The sequence below is a fragment of the Meriones unguiculatus genome, assembly GCF_030254825.1.
Source record: "Meriones unguiculatus strain TT.TT164.6M chromosome Y unlocalized genomic scaffold, Bangor_MerUng_6.1 ChrY_unordered_Scaffold_25, whole genome shotgun sequence".
In the NCBI taxonomy this organism is placed as follows: domain Eukaryota; kingdom Metazoa; phylum Chordata; class Mammalia; order Rodentia; family Muridae; genus Meriones; species Meriones unguiculatus.
In genome coordinates this window covers 10,574,430-10,599,585 of record NW_026843710.1, presented here as the reverse complement: position 1 = coordinate 10,599,585, position 25,156 = coordinate 10,574,430, and the positions used below count along the sequence as shown (strand labels likewise).

Sequence of the window (25,156 nt, the reverse complement as noted above, 5' to 3'; positions counted from 1 at the left end):
TCAGTTAGCGCCCGAACAAAGGACCTTGAAAACAAGGGCAACATGAGAAAGGCTTTTTTATTTTATTTTATTTTATTTTTCGAACTCAGGTTACCTAAGAAAAAATGTGCTTTGTGATGACTGCCCATTACAAGGAGGAAGACAAGGTAGACAGGTAGCTAAATGATGGGGCAGAGAAGTAGCAGAGAGATGTTACTGAGGACTTTAAAGTCAATGCTAATATAAGCAAGGAATTGGGAGAAATACTCTTATTCCCTTAGGTTTTTTTTTTTTTCAGATTTAATTTACTTTATTTTTCTTGTATAAAAACCCTTATGTGGTAGCCACAGCTGGAGCCTGGGTCCTCTGAACAGAGACTCTGGTATGGGTTTTCACAAGATGATCAGTGAATTCCTGATAAGGGGACTTGGTGAACACAGTCTCTTTTCAGAAGTCAGGTGTCAGGTAGCTATAAGTCTTGGAGATGGCATCAACAGTGGCCTTGGCAAAGTTGCCCCGGGTGGCAGTGCTGCCCCTGGCTGATGTGTAGCAGTCATCAATACCAGCCATCATCAGTAGCTTCTTGGGCACAGGAGCAGAGACAATGCCATTGCCTCTGGGGGCAGGGATGAGACGCACCAAAACATAGCCACAGCGTCCTGTCACCTTGGAGGGAACAGTTTGGGGTTGCCAATCTTGTTGCCCCAATAGCCTCTTCGAACAGGGATGATGGGAAGCTTGGCCAAGATGATGGCTCCTCGGATGGCAGTGGCTACCTCCTTGGAATACTTAACACCAAGACCAACGTGACCATTGTAGTCTCCAATAGCAACAAAAGACTTGAACCTGGTCCACTGGCCAGCCCGTGTCTGCTTCTGCACTGGCATGATTTTTAGTACCTCATCCTTTAGGGATGCACCCAGGAAAAAGTCGATAATCTCAGATTCCTTAATGGGCAGGGAGAACAGGTAGATCTCCTCCAAGGACTTCATCTTCATGTCCTTAACCAGGCGGCCCAGCTTGGTGACAGGGATCCGCTTCTTGTCTTCAGCTTTACCTCCACCAGCCCCGCAGCCTCGGCCACACCCACAGCCCCGCCCACGACTGCAGCCCCTAAGAATGCTACCTAACCCTCTGTGGAAGCCGCCATGGCCTCCTAGTCCTGGGCTGCCAGGCCCTCCTGGCCCTCTGGCTGCACCATTTGGTGTTTTCACGAAGAAGAAGTTATCTCCTTAGTTTTTAAATGAAGTTTTTCCCTGGTTTCCAGGTGAAGGTAACATCAATCTAGAAAGTTGGGAAAAAAGGAATCTCACAATCTAAAGTGTTATTTTGGAAAAGTAGAGCTGCCAAACAGGCAGAAAAAAGGTACTTCCGAATTTACTTAAAATGTTCATAAAAGACCTCAAACAGATTTGTGTAATTTGAGAACAGAAAATAATTTAGGAGCTAGATAGTGAGGGTGAGACAGAATCAGAGGTAGAAACTGCCAAGTCTTATAGTTCAGACTGGCCTCCAGCGCCCCCTGCCCCTGTTGCTTTCCTTTCCCTGCTTTATATGCAGGAGATACTGGACCACTGTTCTCGGAGAGAAAGTACAATTACAAAGAGAACAAATTCAGTTATTGAGGGAATTAGAGAAATTAAAATTATGAAATAATAATAATTGGATTGATTGCAGTGGTAAATTTTAAACTCTGGTTTTCACCTTTAAAATTGTAACATGCTCTATGATTTCACTGCTAAAGAGGATGTTTTGTTTTAATATTACAAAATCAGGTTTTATAAAATATTTATTGTCCATTTCATTTAGATTTTCAAATTTTGTGGCATATAACCTTTTGAAGTAAGTCCTAATGATTGTTTGGATTTCCTCAGTGTCTGTAGTTATGTCCCCCTTTTCATTTCTGATTTTGTTGATTTGGGTGGTGTCTCTCTACCTTTTAGTTAGCTTGGCTAAGGGTTTGTCAATTTTGTTGATTTTCTCAAAGAACCAGCTCTTGGTTTCATTGATTCTTTGAATTGTTTTATTTGTTTCCAATTGATTGATTTCAGCCCTGAGTTTGATTATTTCCAGCCATCTACTCCCTCTTGGTGTGTCTGCTTCTTCTTTTTCTAGGGTTTTTATGTGAGCCATTAAGTTGCTTGAATGAGCTGTCTCGAATATCTTCTTGAAGGCACTTAGTGCTATGAACTTTCCTCTTAGCACTGCTTTCATTGTGTCCCACAAGTTTGGGTATGTTGTGTCTTCATTTTCATTGATTTCTAGAAAGACTTTAATTTCTTTATTTCTTCCCTGACTCAGCTGTCATTTAGTAACAAATTGTTCAGTTTCCATGTGTGTGTAGGTTTTTTGCTATTTCTGTTATTGTTGAAGTCCAGCTTTATTCCATGGTGATCAGACAAGATACAAGGGATTATTTCAATCTTCTTGTATCTGTGGAGGCTTGTTTTGTGACCCACTATATGGTCTATTTTGGAGAAGGTTCCATGAGGTGCTGAGATGAAGGTAAATTCTTTTGTGTTTGGGTGTAAAGTTCTGTAAATGTCTGTTAGGTCCATGTGATTCATCACCTCTGTCAGAGACAATGTTTCTTTGTTTAATTTCTGTTTTGTTAAACTGTCCTTTGTTGAGAGTGGGGTATTGAAGTCTCCCACTATTAATATGTGGGAATCTATATGTGTTTTAAATTTTATCAATGTTTCTTTAACAAATTTGGGTGCTCTTGTATTTGGGGCATAGATGTTCAGGATTGTGATGTCTTCCTGGTGGAATTTTCCTTTGATGAGAATGTAGTATTCTTCCCCATCTCTTTTTACTAATTTTGGTTGAAAGTCTTTTTTATCAGATATTAGAATGGCTACTCCTGCTTGCTTCTTGGGTCCTTTGGTTGGAAAGTCGTCTTCCAACCATTTACTCTCAGGTAATGTCTATCTTTGTGTCTTAGTTGTGTTTCTTGTATGCAACAAATTGATGGGTTTTGTTTACATATCCATTCTGTTAATCTGTGTCTTTTTATTGGAGAGTTGAATCCACTGATGTTGAGAGAGATTAATGACCAGTGGCTGTTAGATCCCTTGATTTTGATGTTGGCTGTGGTCATCAGGTTGTGTGCTTGGTTGCTTTTTGTTTTACTGTAGTAGGGTTATTTATTTCCTGTGTTTTCTTGAAAGAAGCTATTTTCTGGGGGTTGTATTTTCCCTTCTAATGTCTTCTGTAATGCTGGATTTGTTTGTAGGTATTGTTGAAATTTGTTTTTGTCATTGAATATCTTGTTTTCTCTGTCTATGAGGACTGAGCATTTTGTGGGAGATAGTAGCCTAGGCTGACATCTGTGTTCTCTTAGGGTCTGCATGATATCCGTCCAGGCTTTCATAGTCTCTGTTGAAAAGTCAGGTGTGATTCTAATGTGTTTGCCATTATATGTTACTTGGCCTTTTTCCCTCGCAGCTTTTAGTATTTTTTCTTTGTTCTGTATACTTACTGTTTTGATTATTATGTGGCGGGAGGATTTTTTTTTTTTTGGTCAAATTTGTTGGGTGTTCTGTAGGCTTTATGTATTCTTATTGGCCTCTTTCTTGATCGATTGCACTTACCAAAGCCGAACCAGGAACAGGTAAATCAACTAAATAGTCTTATATGCCCCAAAGAAATAGAAGCAGTCACCAAAAGTCTCCCATCCAAAAAAAAAAAAAAAAAAAAAGCCCAAGACCAGATGGCTTCAGCGCAGAATTTTACCAGACCTTCAAAGAAGAGCCAACACCAATTCTCTTCAAACTATTCCACAAAATAGAAAAGAAGGAACATTACCAAAGTCATTCTATGAAGCCACAGTCACCTTGGTACCTAAACCTCACAAAGACTCAACAAAGAAACAGAATTTCAGGCCAATCTCCCTTATGAACACTGATGCAAAAATACTTAACAAAATACTTGAAAACCGAATCCAAGAACACATCAAAGATATTATCCATTATGACCAAGTAGGCTTCATCCCAGGTATGCAGGGGTGGTTCAATATACGGAAATCCATCAATGTGATCCACCATATTAACAAACGGAAAGAAAAAAAAAAACACATGATAATCTCCCTAGATTCTGAAAAAGCATTTGACAAAATCCAACATCCATTCATGTTTAAAATATTTGAGAGATCAGGGATACAAGGCACATATCTAAACATAGTAAAGGTGACATACAGCAAGCCTATAGCCAACATCAAACTAAACGGAGAGAAACTTAAAGCAATCCCACTAAAATCAGGGACAAGGCAAGGCTGCCCACTCTCCCCATATCTCTTCAACATAGTTCTGGAAATCCTTGCTAGAGCAATAAGACAATTGAAGGAGATTAAGGGGATACAGATTGGAAAGGAAGAAGTCAAATTATCACTATTTGCAGGTGATATGATAGTATACATGAGTGACCCCAAAAACTCTAACAGGGAACTCCTACAGCTCATAAACACCTTCAGCAAAGTGGCAGGATACAAAATTAACTGAAAAAAAAATCAGTAGCCCTCCTGTATACAAAAGACAAAAGGGCTGAGAAAGAAATTAGGGAAACAACACCCTTCACAATAGCCACAAATGACATAAGGTACCTCAGAGTAACCCTAATCAAGGAAGTCAAAGACTTGTATGAAAAAAATTTCAAGTCTCTGAAGAAAGATTTAGAAGAAGATATCAGAAGATGGAAAGTTCTCCCATGCTCATGGCTTGACAGGATTAACATAGTAAAAATGGCCATTTTACCAAAAGCAATCTAAAGATTCAATGCAATTCCCATCAAATTACCAACACAATTCTTTAAAGACCTGAAAAGAAAAATTCTCAACTTCATATGGAATAACAAAAAACCCAGCATTGCTAAAACAATCCTCTACAATAAAAGATCTTCTGGAGGTATCTCTATCCCTGATCTTAAGTTGTACTATAGAGCAACATTTTTAAAAACTGCATGGTACTGGCATAGAAACAGAATGGTGAATGAATGGAACTAAACAGAGGACCCAGAAATAAACCCACACACTTATGGACACCTGATCTTTGACAAAGATGCCAAAACCATACAATGGAAAAAAGATAGCATCTTCAAGAAATGGTGCTCGTCCAACTGAATGTCTACATGTAGAAAAATGAAAATAGATCCATACTTATCATCGTGCACAAAACTGAAGTCCAAGTGGATCAAAGACCTCAACATAAAACCAGACACATTAAATCAGCTAGAAAAAATGTGGGGAAAACCCTAGAACTCATTGGTACAGGACAAAACTTCCTGAACAGAACACCAACAGCACAGGCTCTAAGAGCAACAATCAATAAATGGGATCTCATGAAACTGAAAAGCTACTGTAAAGCAAAGGACACCGTCATCAAAACAAAACGTCTGCCTACAGATTGGGAAAGAATCTTCACCAACCCTATATCTGACAGAGGACTCATATCCAGTATATATAAAGAACTAAACAAGCTGAAAATCAGCAAACCAAGTAATCCACTTAAAAAATGGGGAACAGAGCTAAATAGAGAATTCTCAACAGAGCAATATCAAATGGCAGAGAAGCACTTAAAGAAATGCTCAACCTCATTAGCTATTAGGGAAATGCAAATCAAAACAACCCTGAAATTTCACCTTACACCCATGAGAATGGCCAAGATCAAAAACTCAAGTGACAACACATGCTGGAGAGGTTGTAGAGAAAGGGGAACCCTTCTTCACTGTTGGTGGGAATGTAAACTTGTACAACCACTCTGGAAATCAATCTGGCACTTTCTCAGACAACTAGGAATAGCGCTTCCTCAAGATCCAGCCATACCACTCCTAGGCATATATCCAAAAGAGGCTCAATTACATGAAAAGGATATTTGCTCAACCATGTTTTTAGCAGCTTTCTTTGTAATAGCCAGAAGCTGGAAACAGTCCAGATGCCCCTCAACTGAAGAATGGGTCCCGAAATTGTGGTACATCTATAAAATGGAATACTACTCAGCAATGAAAAACAAGGAAATCATGAAATTTCCAGGTAAATGGTGGGACCTGGAAAGGATCATTCTGAGTGAGTTGTCCCAGAAGCAAAAAGACATATGGTATATACTCACTCATATATACATACAACGTAAGACAAACCCACCAAAATCTATGCATCTAAAGAAATCAAGCAAGAGAGAGGACCCTAACTAAAATGTTCAATCCCCACCTGAAAGGCAAAGCCAGAAGAAGAAATCAGGACACAAACTAGAAACATACCACAGAGGCCCTCTGAAAGCCTCTGCCCTGCAGACTATCAAAGCAGATGCTGAGCCTGATGGCCAACTCTCGGGCAGAGTGAATGGAATTTTATGTAAGAAGTGGGATATAGTAACAGCTGGAGAGGACAGAGTCTCCACAAGGCGAGCAACAGAAGAAGAAAATTTGAACACAGGGAACTTCCCAGAGACTCATACTTTAACCAAGGACTATTCATGGAGATAACCTAGAACCCCTGCACAGATGTAGCCCATGGCAGGTCAGTGACCAAGTGGGTTACCTAGTAATTGGAAGAGGGACTGCCTCTGACATAATCTGATTGGCCTGCTCTTTGATCACCTCCCCCTGGGGGGGGAGCAGCCTTACCAGGCCATAGTAGAGGACAATGCAGCCACTTTTGATGTGAACATATAGACTAAGATCAGAAAGGAGAGGAGAACCTCCCCTCTCAGTGTACTTGGGGAGTGGCATGCATGCAGAGGGAGGAGGGAGGGTGGGATTGGGAGGGGAGGAGGGAGGGGCTTATGGGGGGATACAGAAAGAATAAAGTGTAATTAATAAAAAATGTGCTTAATGTAAAAAATATATATTTAAGTGTTTAAATAGCAGGTACTGTGATTGTTTTCTGTGTTTGTCTCTGTTTTTTGTTTTGTTTTGTTTTTCTCTGCTGGCTTCTGTTTTTGTTTCTGGTTTTGGTTTGCTCATGAGGTCTGGGAAACTTGGTGAGTTTCTAATCTAGTCAAGAGAATCTGGGGGATGCTCCAAGGCCTGGGTAAGAGGTCAATAAAGGTTCCACTCCTTTGGGACCAGGAGAGAGCGTCACTGGGACCCTATTCTTTATGATAAAAGGGCTGTTGGAGCCCACTCTCCATCTGAAAGCTGTGGAAAGGGCCATGGGGGTTCTTTTCCTTCTGAAATCTATGTGTGTGGATGGGACACATGAGGGGGTCCATTCCTCCTGGAATCTGTAGGACTTGTGTCCAGTAGGAGCTTGTCAAGTCATGGTATTTGGGTAGTCTGGTTTCTCCTAGATGACAATGTCAGATTTCTTTGTTCCTTATGTATCTCTCTGTGTGTGTACATTATATCTGTAGACGTGGATATGTTTAGAGATGAGACAATTTGAATCAGCACCTCTGAGTTTGGTCCTGGACCATTGGAGTTAAATTCTATAAAACATTTTTAAAGTTATCAGGATTTTTAAAATAGTAAACCTTGGGTATTAGCTAGTTTCCACCTTCCACCTTCCCGATGGTGAGGGCTCTCTGTCACAAACAACTCCACATTTGGCTAAGGCTGAGGATCTGGCTTGCTTCCATGTATGTGGACCTATCTGCATTGCCCACGTGGCACGCTGGGGTTGGCTACCCAGAGGCTATTTAAGCTGTGGGCTGGCTTTCCCCAGGGTCAGGTGATTTTTCAAGGTTCCTGAATAAACTGCATTGAAAAAAAAATAAAAAATAAAAAATAAATAAAATAAAAGAAATTAAAGCAGTTTCTCAACCCTTTGGGGGAAATAAAATACTTCGGTATTTATTTTATTAATTTTACAAAGTAAAACCAAGCCATGCTGTTTAAGCCATTTAAACAAAAATTGCAGTTATTACAATATATCATGTAAAAAAAACTATAAAATATGTTGTTCTTCATTCAAAAAGGCTGGAGATTCTTCAATATGAATGTTTTCTTATGCTCTTTTACAGGCAAAAAAGTACTACAGTTCCATGTTAGCACAGAGTTATGCAGGGTTATATTGATATCATTGTTAACATTTAAATAAAATATATGCCTGGCTGCGAGTACCTATATAAATGATTTAATGCTGTGTTTCTTTCTTTTTTTTTTCTGGCCTATAGGTTTAGTACAGGTAGAATAGTCTATTTTTGCTGAGGGCTAGAGACTCAGTTTAGTTCTCTGTTTAATGTTAAAAAAAAAAAAAAAACTCTTGTCCTTTCATATTTTGGTTGTTAAGTTTTAATGCAATATGGTAGGATTAATAAGATTTGCTAGCCCCTTTATAAATTATGTTTAATTAAAAGTTTTGCTTTGATTTTAATTTAAAAAGAGCCGATTTAAAGTTATGCTAAAGATTATAGTTCCGTACAATATTGAGTTTTACCTACTCTTTTTTTTTTTAGGTTAAATTTAAAATTGTTTTGCAAATATTTGCAAAATTTTTTAAGGTTAAATTTAAAATAAATTTAAAAGTTTGCCTATATAGAACTATCTAAAATTTGGTTCTAAAATATACCTTTAAAAATATGTAAAAATTGATAATATAGCATCCTGTTTTATAGGATGAAATTTAGAGCAGATGATAAAGGTAGACAAAGAGTAACTCAAATATGCTGGCCCTCAGACTTGTCAGAGTTCTGATAAATATGGAATTTTAAAATATATAAGCTTATTATGACAGATTCCAACCTATTTAAGTACAAAAAACAAATTAATTCAGTTTTTATAGATGCAACATATAATTTTTCCATTTAAAACAAAAGTTAGCCCAATTGTTGATATTTTTAACTGTATTTACTGATGGTTCATTATCTGGTGCTTCTACCTATGCTTATAAAAGAAAAACAAAAACAGTATCTTTTCAAGTGTCTAACACATTTCTACAAATAGCAGAATTATCTGCAGTATTGGTTGTGTTTCGAAGTTTTAATGAGAAATCTTTGAATACTTTTTACAGATAATACATGTATAGCTCAGACTTTGCCTGGGTTAGAGACCCCAGGACAAAATCTGACATCTTCTCCTGCTGGATTGTTATTTTTACAAATTCAAAATTTAATACAAAATAACTACCATTATCTCTTTTTTATAGGACATTTGAGTGCCCAATACTAATTTGCCAGGACCCTTATCATAAGGGCATGTATTGGCAGATAAAGTCACCAAAAATTATTGTCCACAGTTAAAAATAGCCAAGGATGTCCATAATACACATCATCTTAATAGTCAAAACTTGAGATTTAATATGGATTGACTAAGGAACAGGCCTGTAGTATGGTCAAGGCTTGTAGTACTTCTCAATTTCAGCCTGTTCCTCATTTGGCATCAATCCTAAAGGATTGGCTCCAAATCAGATTTTGCAAATGGAGATTACTCATATTCCTGAATTTAAACAATTGAAATATGTACATGTTTGCATAGATACCTATTCTTGATTTCTTTTTGCCACCCCTCAACCAGGAAAAGCTGAAAAAAATATTATTTTTCCTTATCTACAGGACTTTAATGTTCTAGGAGTTCCTAAGCAATTTAAAACTGACAATGGAACAGGATATACCAGGAAATCATTTAAAAGTTGTCAACAGATTCAAGTTTCTCATTTAACTAAAATACCTTAAGGACAAGGCATGGTAGAGCATACCCACTAAAACATTAAGATTTATTTGCAATAAACAAAAAAGGGGGAACTACTCTCCTCGACACCTAATAATGATCTTAATCATGTTCTTTTCATTCTGAATTTTTAATTTGGATGAGCATGATAAATCTTCACCAGATATATTGTGGCATACAGAAACTAAGAAAACTTTTGCTAAAGAAAATGGAGGGATCCTTTAACAAATCAATGGCATAGACCTAACCCTTTACTCATAAGGGAATGAGGATCTGTCTGTGTTTATTAGCACGAAAATGATGCAGCTCAAGGTTACTGAACATTTGGTGTGATGATCAATTTCTCCTGACTATTATAATGATGTCAATGAAGACAACTCTAGTCAAAATGACTGTTTATTGGGTGCATGTTCCTAATCCAACTATACTATATCCACTTTCCTGGGATGATCCAGATGTCCTTGTTTATGTCAACAACACTTAGTTGCTGGGTTTTCCTGCTTTTAAAAGAATGCAACTAAAACAGACTCTTCACGCTTCAGGAGTAGGAAGATGTCATCCTCTTTGTTCTACCAGAGAGATTATTCATCAGGAAAGTTTACAAGTCTCCCCTATCCAGGTTATAAGTCAGGATGCCTACTACTTTAAAGTTGGGGTGGCATCTGAAGCCTCCTTTTGCAACCAGGTAAAGTGGAACATGGGAGGGATATTATTGTCCCTTCCTATGGGAGTTAAGAATGACAGTCTTATATCTCCAATGACTTACTCACACTGTGAGAAAGGGGATCAATGCACTTGTCCTCAACTGATGGTTCCTTGGACAAGATGCAACAGAGAACCACCCACCATCTACTCCTAGGACAATGATGATGCATTTACAGTCATGGACTGGACTGGTCTACCGTTAAGAGTATTAAGAACTTGGCTTCTAGTAAAGGCAGTCAAAATTCCTTTGTTTTAGAAAAAGCTGTTAGTGCTGGATTTTGGAGGACTTCAAATATACACTGGCAAACCTATGTATGGAAATTGGGGGCTGTGTGTGGATATAGGCATTCTCTCTGGGAATGCAAGTAGCTTTGCTAAATTATTCAAGTATACTTCCCTTTTGGCATGTATTAGTCCTCCATATTTACCGCTAATTGGAAACATTGTAGTGAGACATTTTAAGAACAATGACACCTATTCAATTGAATGTGTATATTACAGTCTTACTAATTGTGTTAGTGCTGATAATAATGCTCTTTCAGTATTAGTTATTAACCAACCTGCTTTTGTTTTGATTCCTGTTATGGTTTCTGATTATTGGTATGAAGAAACAGAATTTAATTGGACTCAGGTACAGAATTACCTTGCTGGTATTTGGTCTAGCAAAAACTTCTCATTAAATATGTTAATGATGAGAAATAAGATCCATGACACAGAATCTGCCAAGAAACCTAGGTTAGAATTGGCCAATACAGCCTGGGATATACTTACTAGCCCTAAGAGGTACATTCCATCCTTTGATTCTGTGCTTAAATAAGGCCTGAGACTTGTGGACCTGCCATGTATGGGTTTGTTGGCCTGTGCCTGTCTTCCTTGCATGTTACAGTTCCTTCTTCAACAACTTCAAGGAATGCAAGTGCAGTTGCTTTAATTTAAAGATCTCTAACGACCCTATTTGATATGGAAGTAAATCAATGACATGTAAGAGTAAAATTGTGTTCTTTCAACCTAAGATAGGGGAACATAAAAGTTCCATTGGAGACCTTGATAAGGAAAAATACACATTTCACCAACCTAAGACAGGCTCTCCATAAAACAAAGAAGGGGAAGTGAAGGAGTCTCATTATTGGAATTTTGCCTCCTAGCCATGGCAGATGCCTGTCTTATCTAAGTTCCATGTCTCAGAGACTGTCCTTGCCAGTCTCTGCAAGGAGGGTGTTATGAGCCTGAGAGGTTGATAGCAAGCTCCCTGCAACCTTGGGAATTGAGAATAAACTTGTTGTACCCTTGAGTGAATTCCTGGATGCCTTGCCAGGTGGCAAAGACATGTTTCTATTGTGAAAGAAATTTTACTTGTACCCATTGTTTTATAGTTGTTCTCTACATGTTCAGTAAACTGAGACTTGAACAGGAATCTGTCTTGTCTCCATTCTTCACATCTCTGTCCCCCATTTACACTCCCTCTTTTAGGTGTAGCCTGTTAGACTAGCCAGCAGGAATGTCAGGTTACCTACTCTTTTTCTTGCTCATAAATACTCAGTACCCCAGAGAACCCTAGACCCTGCCATTTATTATATCAATAAGAATGTGAAGGTACATTTAGTGAGAATAGCAGTAACTGCTCAGTTCAAAGTCACAATTTTGGAAATTTAAGAACCAAGACCACAGTAGGACACCTTATTGTCCTCTGGTACATTCTCTTTAATCCCATATCCATTGTGGTGTCCCTATTTAGAAAGCTGTCCAATTAAAGAAACATTGAAGTTTCATTTCCTACCTGACTTTGTCACAGAGGTAAACAGGAGTAAAGGTGTGGGATCTGGATAAAGGGATGAGATATAGGCATGTTGGATATAACACGAAAGAGTCAAGTGTGCACAGAATCAGATAAACTGGACACTGAGGAAAGATTGTTTACTCATCTCCATGAAAACCTCAAGATTCTCTCAGGTGTTTATTGGCTATGAGGGAGAATGATGCCATGCAAAAGGTGAAAATGAATAAGTGTTTCAGGAGACAGTTATTAAAAGTGGTAAGTGGATAGCCTGCTTGAGAGAAAGGCTGTGCAGCCCTACATGCTTCAATCTGGGTAGCTGAAAGCACACAACACAGAGATAACAGTTCGTGTGTCCAAGACTCTTAGTTCAGAAAAATAGTCACATATTTCTTTGAAGTGGTCACTAATAAAGTCACGTTACCTTGACATGGGAGTTTCCCATTATCATAGATTCCATTATTATTTTTAAATGCAAAGATATGTCCTTTGTCAGTGAATTACTTACTATGAAAATGTTCGCAGACCAGGGCATCTCTTTGAACAAAAAGCATTTAATTAGGATCTTGTTTATATTTTTACAGAGACCATACCTGCTGTCATGTCATCAAGCTGTCATCTTGATGTTGTCCTTCAGCAGAACTGAGAGCTTTTCATAAGGGACCATGAATGGAAGTCTCAGAGAAGGAGACTGAGAGAGACAGAGAGACAAAGTGCTGGAGTGACAGATTCAGAAATAGAGAGATCGAGACTGACAGAAACAAGTTAAAAAGTGAGAAACTGAGAGGAAGAGACTCCATTCTGTCTGGCCACTTTTATTGGTAAATCAACTTCAGAGCACACCCATCTATAATAAACTCCAATAGGAATTATATTACCAAACAAGGTTATAACTCCTAGGCTTTCCCAGACATTTCCTCACTGGGGACTAAAATTGTAAACAGATGAGCTTCAAGGGGACTTTGCAAATCAAATCTCCAGGAAGTGGAAGAAGATGGAGAGACTTCTAGGCTAAAAGAACATACTTTTCCTGATAGTTTGTCATGCAGTACAATGATTAAAGTCCCAGCAACATCTACGTTCTAAAGAACAGCATTGACAGTCTCCATTAGGAAAATGAACAATATTTCCATAATGGACTTTTATTCAGCTAAGAAAATAACATCATGATATTTTCAGGTAGATGGATGGAATCAGGAGAAATCATCCTGGGTGAAGTAACTAAAATGCAGAAATACAAATATAGTTTGTATCACCTATGAGGAGGATAATAGTGAGGAATAAAGTTATAATAGGCCATTTATTGTGAGCAAACCAGTCTTCAAATAGGGGAATTGGGTGGCAAATAATGTTACATCTAGAGACCTACACTCCAATAATATTCAGAGAGAAGCCTTCAAACACCCAGGTCTAAATGGTATTTCCCTATGAAAGTCCCCCTCCCCTCAGAGTTCTGGGAAGCCTGCAGAAAATGAGACAGGAAGATGTCATAGTAGAGGGAATTAAGGACTCAAGGAGAACAATGCCCTGAAAATCCTGCCACAGAGGAAGATGATGCAGCCAGTCTAGGTGATACCAGATAATCTAGGGTGACATAGAAGGGGGAGGAGGACCTTCACTCTCAGGGCAATTTTAGAAATTGCAAAGGGGAAAAGGAGGCTTGATGGGACTGGAAGGAGATGAGTGAGGGGGCATCAGAGGGGATATGATGTAAACGAATTATAATAAAAAATACATAAGGAAAACTATGATAAAGGTGATAAAGTATAGAGCTCTTCAGGACTGATGGCTACTTCTTGGTTTGGCAGGGATTAACTCAGTTTCCTCTAAGGGACTTGACACTGACTCTGCTCATGTTCCAGTGATCATATGAATAACATATACTTCAAATGGTGTATTTTTAAAAAAAAAAGTTTTAGTGTGACACATGGGTAAAAATTTGAACCTGGGAGCATTGGAGAAGGAGTGTACTGTATATTATATCAAATTTCCATATGAGCAATAAAAAATAATATGGTGACTATTTTTACAATGACTTTTAAAATGGAAAGAAGATTTCACTAAGGAAGGCAGATTTTTACTTTGTAAGGCATGGTTTCCAGGAAATCATTATGTAGCAGAGAATCCTAGCCATGATGTAGTGGTTAGGAATCCACCTCAGGTGGCATATCTGAACAAGCAGTCCTGGCACTAACACTACATTTAGAGAGTCTGTCCAGAGGACTATAGCTGGAAACACAGCTGCTCTTGTGTCCTAGGCAAATAATGAGGTCTTATTTCAATGTCATGAAGGCCCAGGTTTAAATATAAATCCCAGGACCAGGAGGCTTCCTCACTGACCACTGTGGAGGATACAGCTGATGAACTAGCCAGGTCAGCCAAGGCAACTCTGCTCATAGAGGGTTGGCAAATCTAGTGTAGGATAACACCAACTGAAATTATATCTTGCCCTTAAGTTCACCATTTACACTCAGAGATCATTCTGTGTTTTAGACAAACCATACCAGGAATTGTCTGGTTTCCTTCTCTTTTTACTTCTCTTAAGTAAAATATGCAATACCTCAGTGAACCCTAGATCCTGCCAACCTATTATATCCATAAGAATGGGAAGGTACATTTAGTGAGTACACCAGTAACAGCTCAGTTCAAAGTCACAAACTAGGAAATTTCAGATCCAGGAACACAGAAGCATACCACTTTGTCATTCAGTACATTCCCCTTAATGCCACATCACTTTGAAGGTTCTCTTATTAGCAAGCTCTCAAATTAAATAAACATTAAAGTTTCATTTCTGATCTGACATTGCCACAGAGGTAAACATGAGTAAAGGTGTGGGTTCTCGATAAAAGGATAAGATAAAGGCTTCTTGGGTTTCAAAAAAAAAAAAAGTCACTTGTGCACACCATCAGAGATACTGGACACTGAGAAAAGTTGGTTTACTCATCCCCATGGAAACCTCAAGATTCTCTCAGGTGTGATTGGCTGAAAGGGAGAATGATGTCATGACACAATTGAGAGCCCATAAGATTTTCAGAAGCCAATCATTAAAAGTCCAAGTGGACAGACTGATTGAGAGACAGGCTGAAATGCACTACATGTTTCAATCTGGGCAGCTGAAAGCACACAACCCAGAAATGACAGTTCTGGTGTCCAAGACTTTAGTTCAGGAAAAGTGCCACATATTTCTTTCGAATAGTTATTAATAAAGTCACCTGTCCTTGCCATGTGACTTTTACATTATCACAGATTCCACTATTATTTATTAAATGGATAGATATGTCTTCAGTTAGTGAATTACTTACTGGCAAAACATAGCTGACCAAGGAAACTCTTTAAACAAAAAGGATTTAATTGGCAGCTGACTTATATTTTTACAGAGACAATCCACAATGTCACATCAGCAAGCAGACAACTTGTTGTTGTCCTTCAGCAGAACTGAAAGCTTTTCATACAGATCCACAAATGGTAGAGAGAGGGAGACTGAGAGAGACAGAGAGAGAAAGAGATAGACATTATCAGAAATAGAGAGACTGACAGAAACACATATATAAATAATAGAGACAGAGACTCCATTATGTCTGGTCACTTTAATTTACTTATCAAACTCAAAGCACACTCTCTTATAATATAACTACAATAGGAAATATATTATTAGCAAGGACATAACTTCTAACCCTGCCAATACATTTCCTCACTGGGACTCAACATGTAAACATGAGCTTCAAGGGGACATTGCAATTCAAATCACCAGGAAGTGCAAGAAGATGGAGGGCCTTTTAGGTGAAAAGAACATAGTTATCCTGATACTTTGTCATTCAACACAATGATTAAAGAACAATCAACTTCCTAGTCCTAAAAAAACAGACTGACAATCTCCTTTGGGAAAAATATGGAGTATTTCCATAATGCAGTATTATTCAGCTAAGAAAATGGCATCAAGGCATTTTCAGGCAAAAGAATGGAACCAGGAAAATCATCCTGGTTGCAGTAACCAAAATGAAGACGGACAAATATGGTTTGTATTTACTTATTAGGAGATTTCCTAATAGTGGAAGATAAAGTTCCAATAAGTCATCTACTGTGACCAAACCAGTCTTTCCACTAGAGGAATAGGGTGGCACATCCTATGGAAATTCAAGCAACCCAGGCTGTTATTTCAATATGTTGCTCTCTGCCCTCAACTGATAGATCAATGCCATGTTCTTCTATCTACAGTGATACTTCCTTCTGTATCAAATGTGATTGCATACAGAGACCCACAGTTCGAGGTTTAGCAGAGAGAGACCTAAAATACCCGGCTTTAAATGGGATTTTCCTATGAAATTCTCCCTCCCCTCAGAATTCTTGGAAGTTTGCGGGAGAAGAGTCAGGAAGAGTGGCATAAGTAGAGGGAATTGAGGACACAAGGAGAACAATGCCCTGAGAATAAGTCTTCAGCAGAAGATGATGCAGCCAGACTTTATGAGACCGGGTAAGCTAGAGTCTGATAGGTGGGAAGGAGGACCAACAACTATCTCTGAACTAGAAAAAGGGTTTAGGGAAAGAAGAAAGAGGCTGGTTAGGACAGAAAGGAGAAGAGGTAAGGAGCAGAATTGGGATAGAAAGTAAACAAATTTTTATAAATAAATAGATAAATAAAACTGTGATCAAAGTGATGAAGTATAGGGCTCTTCAGAACTGATGGTCTTCTTGCAGGGGGTGCCAGGGTGTGGTAAGGATGAACTCAGCTTTCTTTAAGTAATTTGGCACTGAGACTCTGATCATGTTTTAATGAGTATATTAAAACCAAATATTTCAATTGATGTATTTTAAGAAAAATATTTATGTGTGACACATGGGTAGGTATTTTAACCTGGAGCAATGGAAAAGTAGTGTAATATGTATTATATGAAATTCCCACATAAGCAATAAAAATAAGATGTTCACAACTTTTACAATGGCTTTTAACATGGAGAAAAGATTTTGCTAAAGGAGGCCAAAGTTTGACTTTGTAAGGCATGCTTTCCAGGAACTCATTGTGTAGCAGAGAATCCTAGCCATGAACTAGTGTTTACCCAGCTACCTGAAATCCAATGACCTCAGAAGGCACCTCTGAACAAGCAGTCCTGGCACTAACACTATGTTTAGAGGGTTTGTCTGGAGGACCACAGCAGAACTGTGTCCTCCAGCTGCTCTTGTGTCCTAGGGCTATAGCACAGACATATTTCTCTTTCCTTAAGGGTCAGTTTTAACTGATAACCCAAGGAACATAAGAGTTCCTGACTCACCACTGCATAGCACACAACTACTAATTCAGTCAGGTCAAACAAGGTAGTCCTGCTCATAGAAGGTTTGCAACACTAGTGTAGAAGAGCATCAACTGTCAAATAGTTTATTTCCCCTCAGTTCGCCTTTTACATAAGCCCGTATTTCCTTATTTCAGAGAAACCAGTCCCAGGAGTTGTCTGGTTTTCTTCTTTTTTTTTCCTGCTCTTAAAGACTCAATAGGCCAGAGAACCCTAGACACTCTCAGCCTATTATAGCAGTAAGAATGTGAAAGTACATTTAGTTAGTACAGGAGTAACTGCTCAGTTCAATGGCACAACCTAGGAAATTTCAGATCCAATACCACAATTGGAGACCACCTTGTCATTAGGAATGTTCCCCTTAATCCCACATCACTTTGAAGCTTCCCTATTAAGGATGCTATCCAATTAAATAAACATCAGAGTTTCATTTCCTACCTGAAATTGTCACAGGAGTAAACAGGAGTAAGGTCTGGAATCTGGACAAAGGGATGAATACAGGCATGTTGGGTTTCACAAGAAAAAGTCATATATACATAGGATCAGAGATACTGGAATCTGAGGAAAGTTTGTTAACTCATCTCCATAAAATCCTCAGGATTTTCTCAGGTGCTGATTGTCTGAGAAGGAGAATGATGTCATGAAACAGGGGAAAGCCAGTAAAAGTTTCAGGAGCCAGTTGTTAAAAGGCCCAAGTGGACAGCATGCTTGAAAGAAAAGCTGAGAAGCCCTACATGCCTCAATCTGCTCAGCTGAAAGCACAACCCAAGATGACAGTTCCTGTAGTTCAGAAAAAATGGTCACATATTTCTCTTTTTTATTTTTTAAATTTTTATTAATTACAATTTATTCATTTTGACTCCCCCCATAAACCCCTCCCTCCTTCCCTCCCAATCCCAACTTTCCTCTCCCATCTCCACTCATTCCCATCCTCAAATCTACTGATAGGGGAGGTTTTCCTCTCCTTCCTTCTGAACCTAGTCTATGAGATGTCAACTGGTCTGGCTACATTGTAATCTTAGGTGGCCTGGTGAGGCTGCTCCCCCATCAGGGGGACCTGATAAAAGATCTGGCTAATCACTATTTATCAAAGGCAGTCCCTGTTTCCATTACTATGGAAACCACTTGGACACTGAACTGCCCCAGACTACATCTGTGCAAGGGGTTCTAGTTTATCTCCAAGTATAGTACTTGGTTGGAATATGGGCCTCAGGAATGAACCCTGTGCTCAAATTTTTTGGTTCTTTTTCTCTTCTTTTGGAGCTTCTGTCCTCTCCAGATCTTAGTCTTTTCCCGGTTCTTTCATTAGATTCCATGTACTCTGCCCAACAGTTGGCCACAAGTCTCAGCATCTGCTTTGATAGTCTTCAGGGCAGAGCCTTTCGGAGTTCTTCTGTAGTAGGCTCCTAGCTTTTTCTGATGTCCATCCTCTTTGATTTTCAGGATGGGAATTGAGTATTTTAGCCAGAGTCCTCCCTTTTGATTAGTTTTTTTAGATCTAGAGATTTTAGTATTATATAATTATTATATTATATTATTATATGTTATATATTATGTATTATATATATATATATATATATATATATGAGTGAGTATATACCATGTGCATCTTTCTACTTCTAGGATAGCTCACTCAGGATGATCATTTTCAGTTCCCACCATTTACGTGCAAATTTCATGATTTGCTGATAATGTTCCATTGTGCTACACCCAATCCAGTGTAGCCAGTGTAGCATATCAATAGATTGTGCTACAGGGCAGGAGATATGCTTTCTTTGGAAATTTGTTCCCTGGAGGTCAATGGCAGGTCCCCCCCCATCCACATAAGTTAAAAAGACATGTTCTAGGGTCTCTATGCTTTTTCATTCGTGGTTGTAAGGCTGGATTAATGAGTTTTTTGATCTTTCTCTATGATTCTTGGAATAGCACAATTAACTATTCAAAGAAATATATTTTTGATAGATTACTAAAAACTTTAACAAGAATAGAACGGAAGAAAAGTAATTTTAAGAGAAGTAATAAATTAGATTTAGTATTAAAAGCATAATAAGAATAATGAAAAAGTAATGGTCTCCTTCTTAGGAAAAAATAGTATGAGAAGTACTGCTGCCTCGAGATTGCCCCCCTTTAGTGTTTTGTTTCGAGGGAGGATTGTAAATCTTTAGCAAGACGTATGGGAGGATGGTTAACAAAGGTATATTTAGATTTTGATACAGAGAAAAATTTTGGCAGGCATCTGACTTAGCTCCTGACTTTCCTCTTCATTGCTTAGCAATAATGAAACTGCAGTTTGAGGTTTCTTTTCCTTTGTTTGCTTTGATCAAAAAGTTCTCAGTCCAGTATTTCTTGTGGGCACTGCTTTATGTTTGGCTACATTTTTGAGTTAAAATGTGAACTTTGTACTGTTGGTAAAAATCTAAGTGTTCTGGGAAATATGCCAACTTTAAGGTGTTTCTCCATGTAATTACTATAAAATTATTAGCCTGACTTCAGTAAAATTACAGCAGAGTCAAAGCCATCTCAGTGTCGTCTCTGACTGTCATTTGCCTGAAACTGCCTTCCTGATATCCAAACCTCTGAGTTTGCCTCAGAATCAGGGAGCCCACCTGGGCTGGTCCATGGCACCATTATGTAGATGTATCACAATTTCTGTATCCATTCTGCAGTTGGGGGACATCTGAGTTGTTTCAAGGTTCTGGCTACTGTAAATAAAGCAGCTACAAACATGGTTGAGCAAATGTCTTTATTGTGTACTTGAGCCACTTTCGGATGTATGCCTATGAGTGGTATGGCTGAATCTTAAGGAAGCGTGTTGTGTTTCCTAATTGTCTAATGTGCCAGATTGATTTCCAGAATGGTTGTACAAGTTTACATTCCCACCAGCAATGCAGAAGGGTTCCCCTTTCTCCACAACCTCTCCAGCATGTGTTGTCTTTTGAGTTTTTGATCCTCTGTTTAGCTACGTTCCCCATTTTTTAATTAGATTACTTGGTTTGCTGTTTTTCAGCTTCTTTAGTTCTTTATATATACTGGATATTAGTCCTCTGACAGATAGAGGGTTGGTGAAGATTCTTTCCCATCAAATTACCAGAACAATTCTTTACAGACCTGGAAAGAAAAATTCTCAACTTCATATGGAATAACAAGAAAGCCAGAATTGCTAAAACAATCCTATAATAAAAGATCATCTGGAGGTATCTCCATCCCTGATCTTAAGCTGTATTATAGAGCAACAGTTATAAAAACTGCACGGTACTGGCATAGAAATAGAATGGTGGATCAATGGAACTGAACAGACGATCCAGAAATAAATACACACTTATGGACACCTGATATTTGACAAAGATGCCAAAACCATGTGGAGAAAAGATAGCATCTTCAACAAATGGTGCTGTAAGATCTGGGGTCTCACAGCTCAGGAGTTCAATTGTGCCCTTCCCAGAAACTCCCCCAGACAAAGACTCCTTGCAAAAGCAAGAGGTTTATTAACCATTGTACAACAGGGTCACCCCTGCCAGTCAGCAAAGAGTGGCACCTGGAGACAAAGGCCTTTAGGTTTTTAAAAGAAAAATTGCGGGAAATTTCAAGTTGCAGTTTTGGCAATTTAGGATTGGATGAAGAAGCTATAAAGTAAGATAATTGGTTAGTCTTAGGTGCTCAAGCTTGGCCAGTCCTGCCAAGTATTGATGCAGCTGCAATTTAAGGTGTGGGTGGTTAGCTCATCCTTGAAGATTAAGGGCTACAGACTTTTGGCTGGAGGTCAAAAGCTACTCAGAAGAAGTCTAGGTTCGTTGCTAAGAAACGCTATCTCAAGGACAAGGGTCTGGTCCTTCTTTTGCTGAGTGAAGGTCATTGCTTGCTTGCCCTTTTTTATATCTGTCCTCACAGATAGGGTCACATTCCTTCACTCTCTGGAAAGGTACTAAAGTAAAGCTTAACCTGGATCTAAAACTCAAAACTATAGGCTTTAGAAGACATATAGGTTACAAAGTTAGTCTAACCCTTTCAGTGCTCATCCAACTGGATGTCTACATGTAGAAAAATGCAAATAGATCCATACTTATTACCCTGAACAAAACTAAAGTCTAAGTGGATCAAAGACCTCAACATTAAACCAGACACATTAAATCTGTTAGAAAAAAAAAGTGCGGAGTACCCTTGAACTCATTGACACAGGAGACAACTTCATAAATAGAACACCACCAGCACAGCCTCTAAGAGCAACAATCAATAAATAGGACCCCATGAAACTGAAAAGCTTCTGTAAATAAAAGGTCACCGTCATCAAAACAAAATGATTGTTGAAAATGTTTACAATGAATTTTATCCTGGTAAAGAGATTCTGCTAATGGAGGGCAGAGTTTGACTTTGTAAGGCATGCTTTCCAGGAACTCATTATGTAGCAGAGAATCTCAGCCATGAACTAGTGGTTACCCAGATACCTCAGGTGGCAACTCTCAACAAGCAGTTTTGGCACTAACGTTACATTTGGAGGGTTTGCCTGAAGAACGACTGATGGATACTCTTCTGTTCTTGTGTCCGAGGCATATAAGATGGATATATGTTGGTATAATGTTCTTTTAAAATGTATGTGCCTTACCCTTGTTAATTCAAATGCTGATTTCCCCACCTCCAACTCTCTGGTTTCAATCTGGATATTGCATTGTGATACTCACTATAAGCATCCTGTCTCAACTCTTGTGTAAACAGGACACAAATAAAGCAACTAGATACAGTATTGTGCAATGGGAGGAGCCAAAGGACAGGAAAGAGGGGAGGAGCTAGAGAATATGAAGGGGCGAGAAGCCCGAGAAGGAGGAGGGGCTGGAGGAGAGGAGAGAAGGAGGAGAGCAGAGTGGGAGGAGAGAGCTTGGAGGACTTGGAGCATGAACCAGACCTAAGATTTCACAAAAAGCAAGTATAATGTGGGAAATCTAAATGTTAGGAAACTGAGGGCTTGGAGGTTTAGGAGGTAGGAAATATTGCCCAGCATTTTGTTCTAGGTTAACTAAAAACCCAGTCTCTGTGTGGTGATTTGGTTATACAGTTGTTTAAGATTAGCAGCAAGCTTTACAAGAAGATAAAACAATAGCAAATATTAATAACCGACTACAACAGATATATTTCTCTGTCATGAAGGACTAGTTTGAACTGTAAATTGAGACAAAGAGAATTGCTCACTGATGACTGAGTAGGACATGGATCTCTCCAGCCAGGTCAACAAAGGCAAAGAGGGTTTGTAACCCAAGTGTAAAACGCCACCAGCTGTCAGATCTTTTATTGCCCCTCAGGAATAATGGTGTGAAATATGGATGAATGGATTAGATAAAGGCTTGTTGAGTGTCACAAAAAGTCACGTGTGTGAAAAGGATCAGAAATACTGGAAATTGAGGAATTTTTTTTTTTTTACTCATCTCCATAGAAACCTCAATATTCTCTCAAATGCTGATTAGCTGAGAGGAAAAACGATGTCATGAAATAGGTAAGAGCCAGTTAGAGTTTCAGGAGCCAGTAATTAAAAGGGCCAAGTGAACAGTTTGCTTTCCAGAAAGTCTGAGTGGCCCTACATGCTTCAATTTGGTCAGCTGAAATCACACAGCACAGAGATGACAGATCCTGTGTCCAAGACTCTTAGTTCAGGAAAAGGGTCACATATTGCTTTCAAGTATTCATTAATAAAAGTCACGTGTCCTTGACATGTAACTTTCACATTATCACAGATTCCATTATTATTTGTTAAATGAACAGATATGTCCTCAGTCAGTGAATTATTTACTGAGCAAATGCTCCCTGACCAAGGCCAATCTTTGAACAAAAAGTGTTTAATTGGGACCTTGCTTATATATTTACAGAGACCATCCAGAATATCAAGTTGGTAAGCAATTATCTTGTTGTAGTTCTTCAGCAAAACTGAGAATGCTTCATACTAATCAACAAGCTGCAGACAGAGAGAGGGTGAAAGAGAGAGAGAGAGAGAGAAAGAGAGAGCTAAAGACACAAATTCAGAAATAGAGAGACCGAAACCAACAAAAACAAATGTATAGACTAACAGAGAACTAGAGACAGAGACTCCATTCTGTCTGGTCACTTTTATTGGCGTATCAACCATCAAGCACACCCTCCTATAATATGACTCGAAAAGGAATTATTTTTTAAATATTTTTTCATTTTATTTTTTATTAATTAATATTTATTCACTTTATATCAACCCATATACCCCCTCCTCGTCTTCCAATCTCACCATCGCTCCCTCTTTTCCACTCATGCCCTTCCCTAAGTCCAGTGATAGGGGAGGTCTCTGATCGAATACAAGAACGCGTCAAAGATATCATCCACTATGACCAAGTAGGCTTCATTGCAGGTATTCAAGGGTAATTCAATATATGCAAATCCATCAATGTTATCCACCGTATTAACAAACTGAAAGAAAAAAAAAAAACATGATAATCTCCTTAGATGTGGAAAAAGCATTTGTCAAAGTCAAATATTCATTCATGATTAAAGTACTGGAGTGAACAGGGATACAAGGCTTATATCTACATATAGTAAAGGCAATATACAGTAAGCCTTTAGCCAACAATTAACTGAACTGAGAGAAACTTAAAGCAATCCCACTGAAATCAGAAACATTGCAAGGCTGACAACTCTCTCCATATCTCTTCAACATAGATCTGGAAGTCCTTGCTAGTACACTAAGTAATTTGAACAAGATCAAGTGGATAGAAATCAGAAAGGAAGGAGTCAAAGTATTACTATTTGCAGACTTTATGATAGTATATCTGAGTGAACCCAAAAATCCTACATGGAAAATCCTACAGCTGATAAACACTTTCATCAAAGTGGCTGGATACAAAATTAACTCAAAGAAACAAAACAAACAAACAAACAAAAACCCAGTAGCCCTCTTTTATACAAAAGCTAAAAGAGCTGAAAAAGAAATTAGAGATAAAATAGATATCATCCAACAAGGTTATAACTCCTAACATTTCCCAGAAATTTTTCTATGGGGACTCCAAATGTAAATAAATTAGCTATAAGTCACATTGCAATTCAAATCACCAGTAAGTGGAAGAAGATGGAGGACTTCTGGCCTAAAATAACATAATTGTCCTGATAGTTTGTAATTCAATACAATGATTAAATTCCCAGCCACTTCTAAGGATGAAATACCATGATTGACAATCTCCTTTGGGGAAAATGTGGAATATTTTCATAATAGAGTATTATTCAGTGAAGATAATGACATCATGATATATATTCAGGCAAATGGATGGAACCAGAAAAAAATCATTTTGGTGAAGTAACTAAAATGCAGAAAGAGACATATGGTATGTATTCACTTATTAGGAGGTCTCCTAATAGTGGGGGATAAAGTTCCCATAGGCCCTCTATTGTGAGCAAACCAGTTTACCAGGGGGCTTAGATGCAGTTACTTGAGTTGTTAGACAGGGCATCCTATGGAAATTTTTAAGCAGCCCAGGTTATTGTTATTAAAATTTGTTGCTCTGTGCCCTCAAATGATCGATAACTGATAGATAGCCATGTTCATGGATCCACAGAGATGCTTCCTTCTTCATCAAATGGAATTGCATACAGAGACTCACAGTCTGATACTCTGCACAGAGAGACCTTAAAATATTCAGCTCTAAAAGAGATTTCCCTATGAAATTCTCCATCCCCTCAGAGCTCTGGGAAGCCTGCAGGAGAGGAAGCAGGAAGAATGTCGTAAGTATGCGGAACTGAGGACACAAGGAGAATAATGCCCTGAGAATCAGGCAACAGAGGAAGATAATAAAGCCAGCCATGATGAGACCTG

General features: G+C 38.5%; 1 pseudogene; it reads right to left on the bottom strand.

The window, feature by feature from the left end:
* Positions 1-277: 277 nt before the first annotated feature.
* On the bottom strand, positions 278-12,658 carry LOC132651739 (small ribosomal subunit protein uS5-like; annotated as a pseudogene).
* Between the last annotated feature and the right edge of the window lie 12,498 nt (positions 12,659-25,156).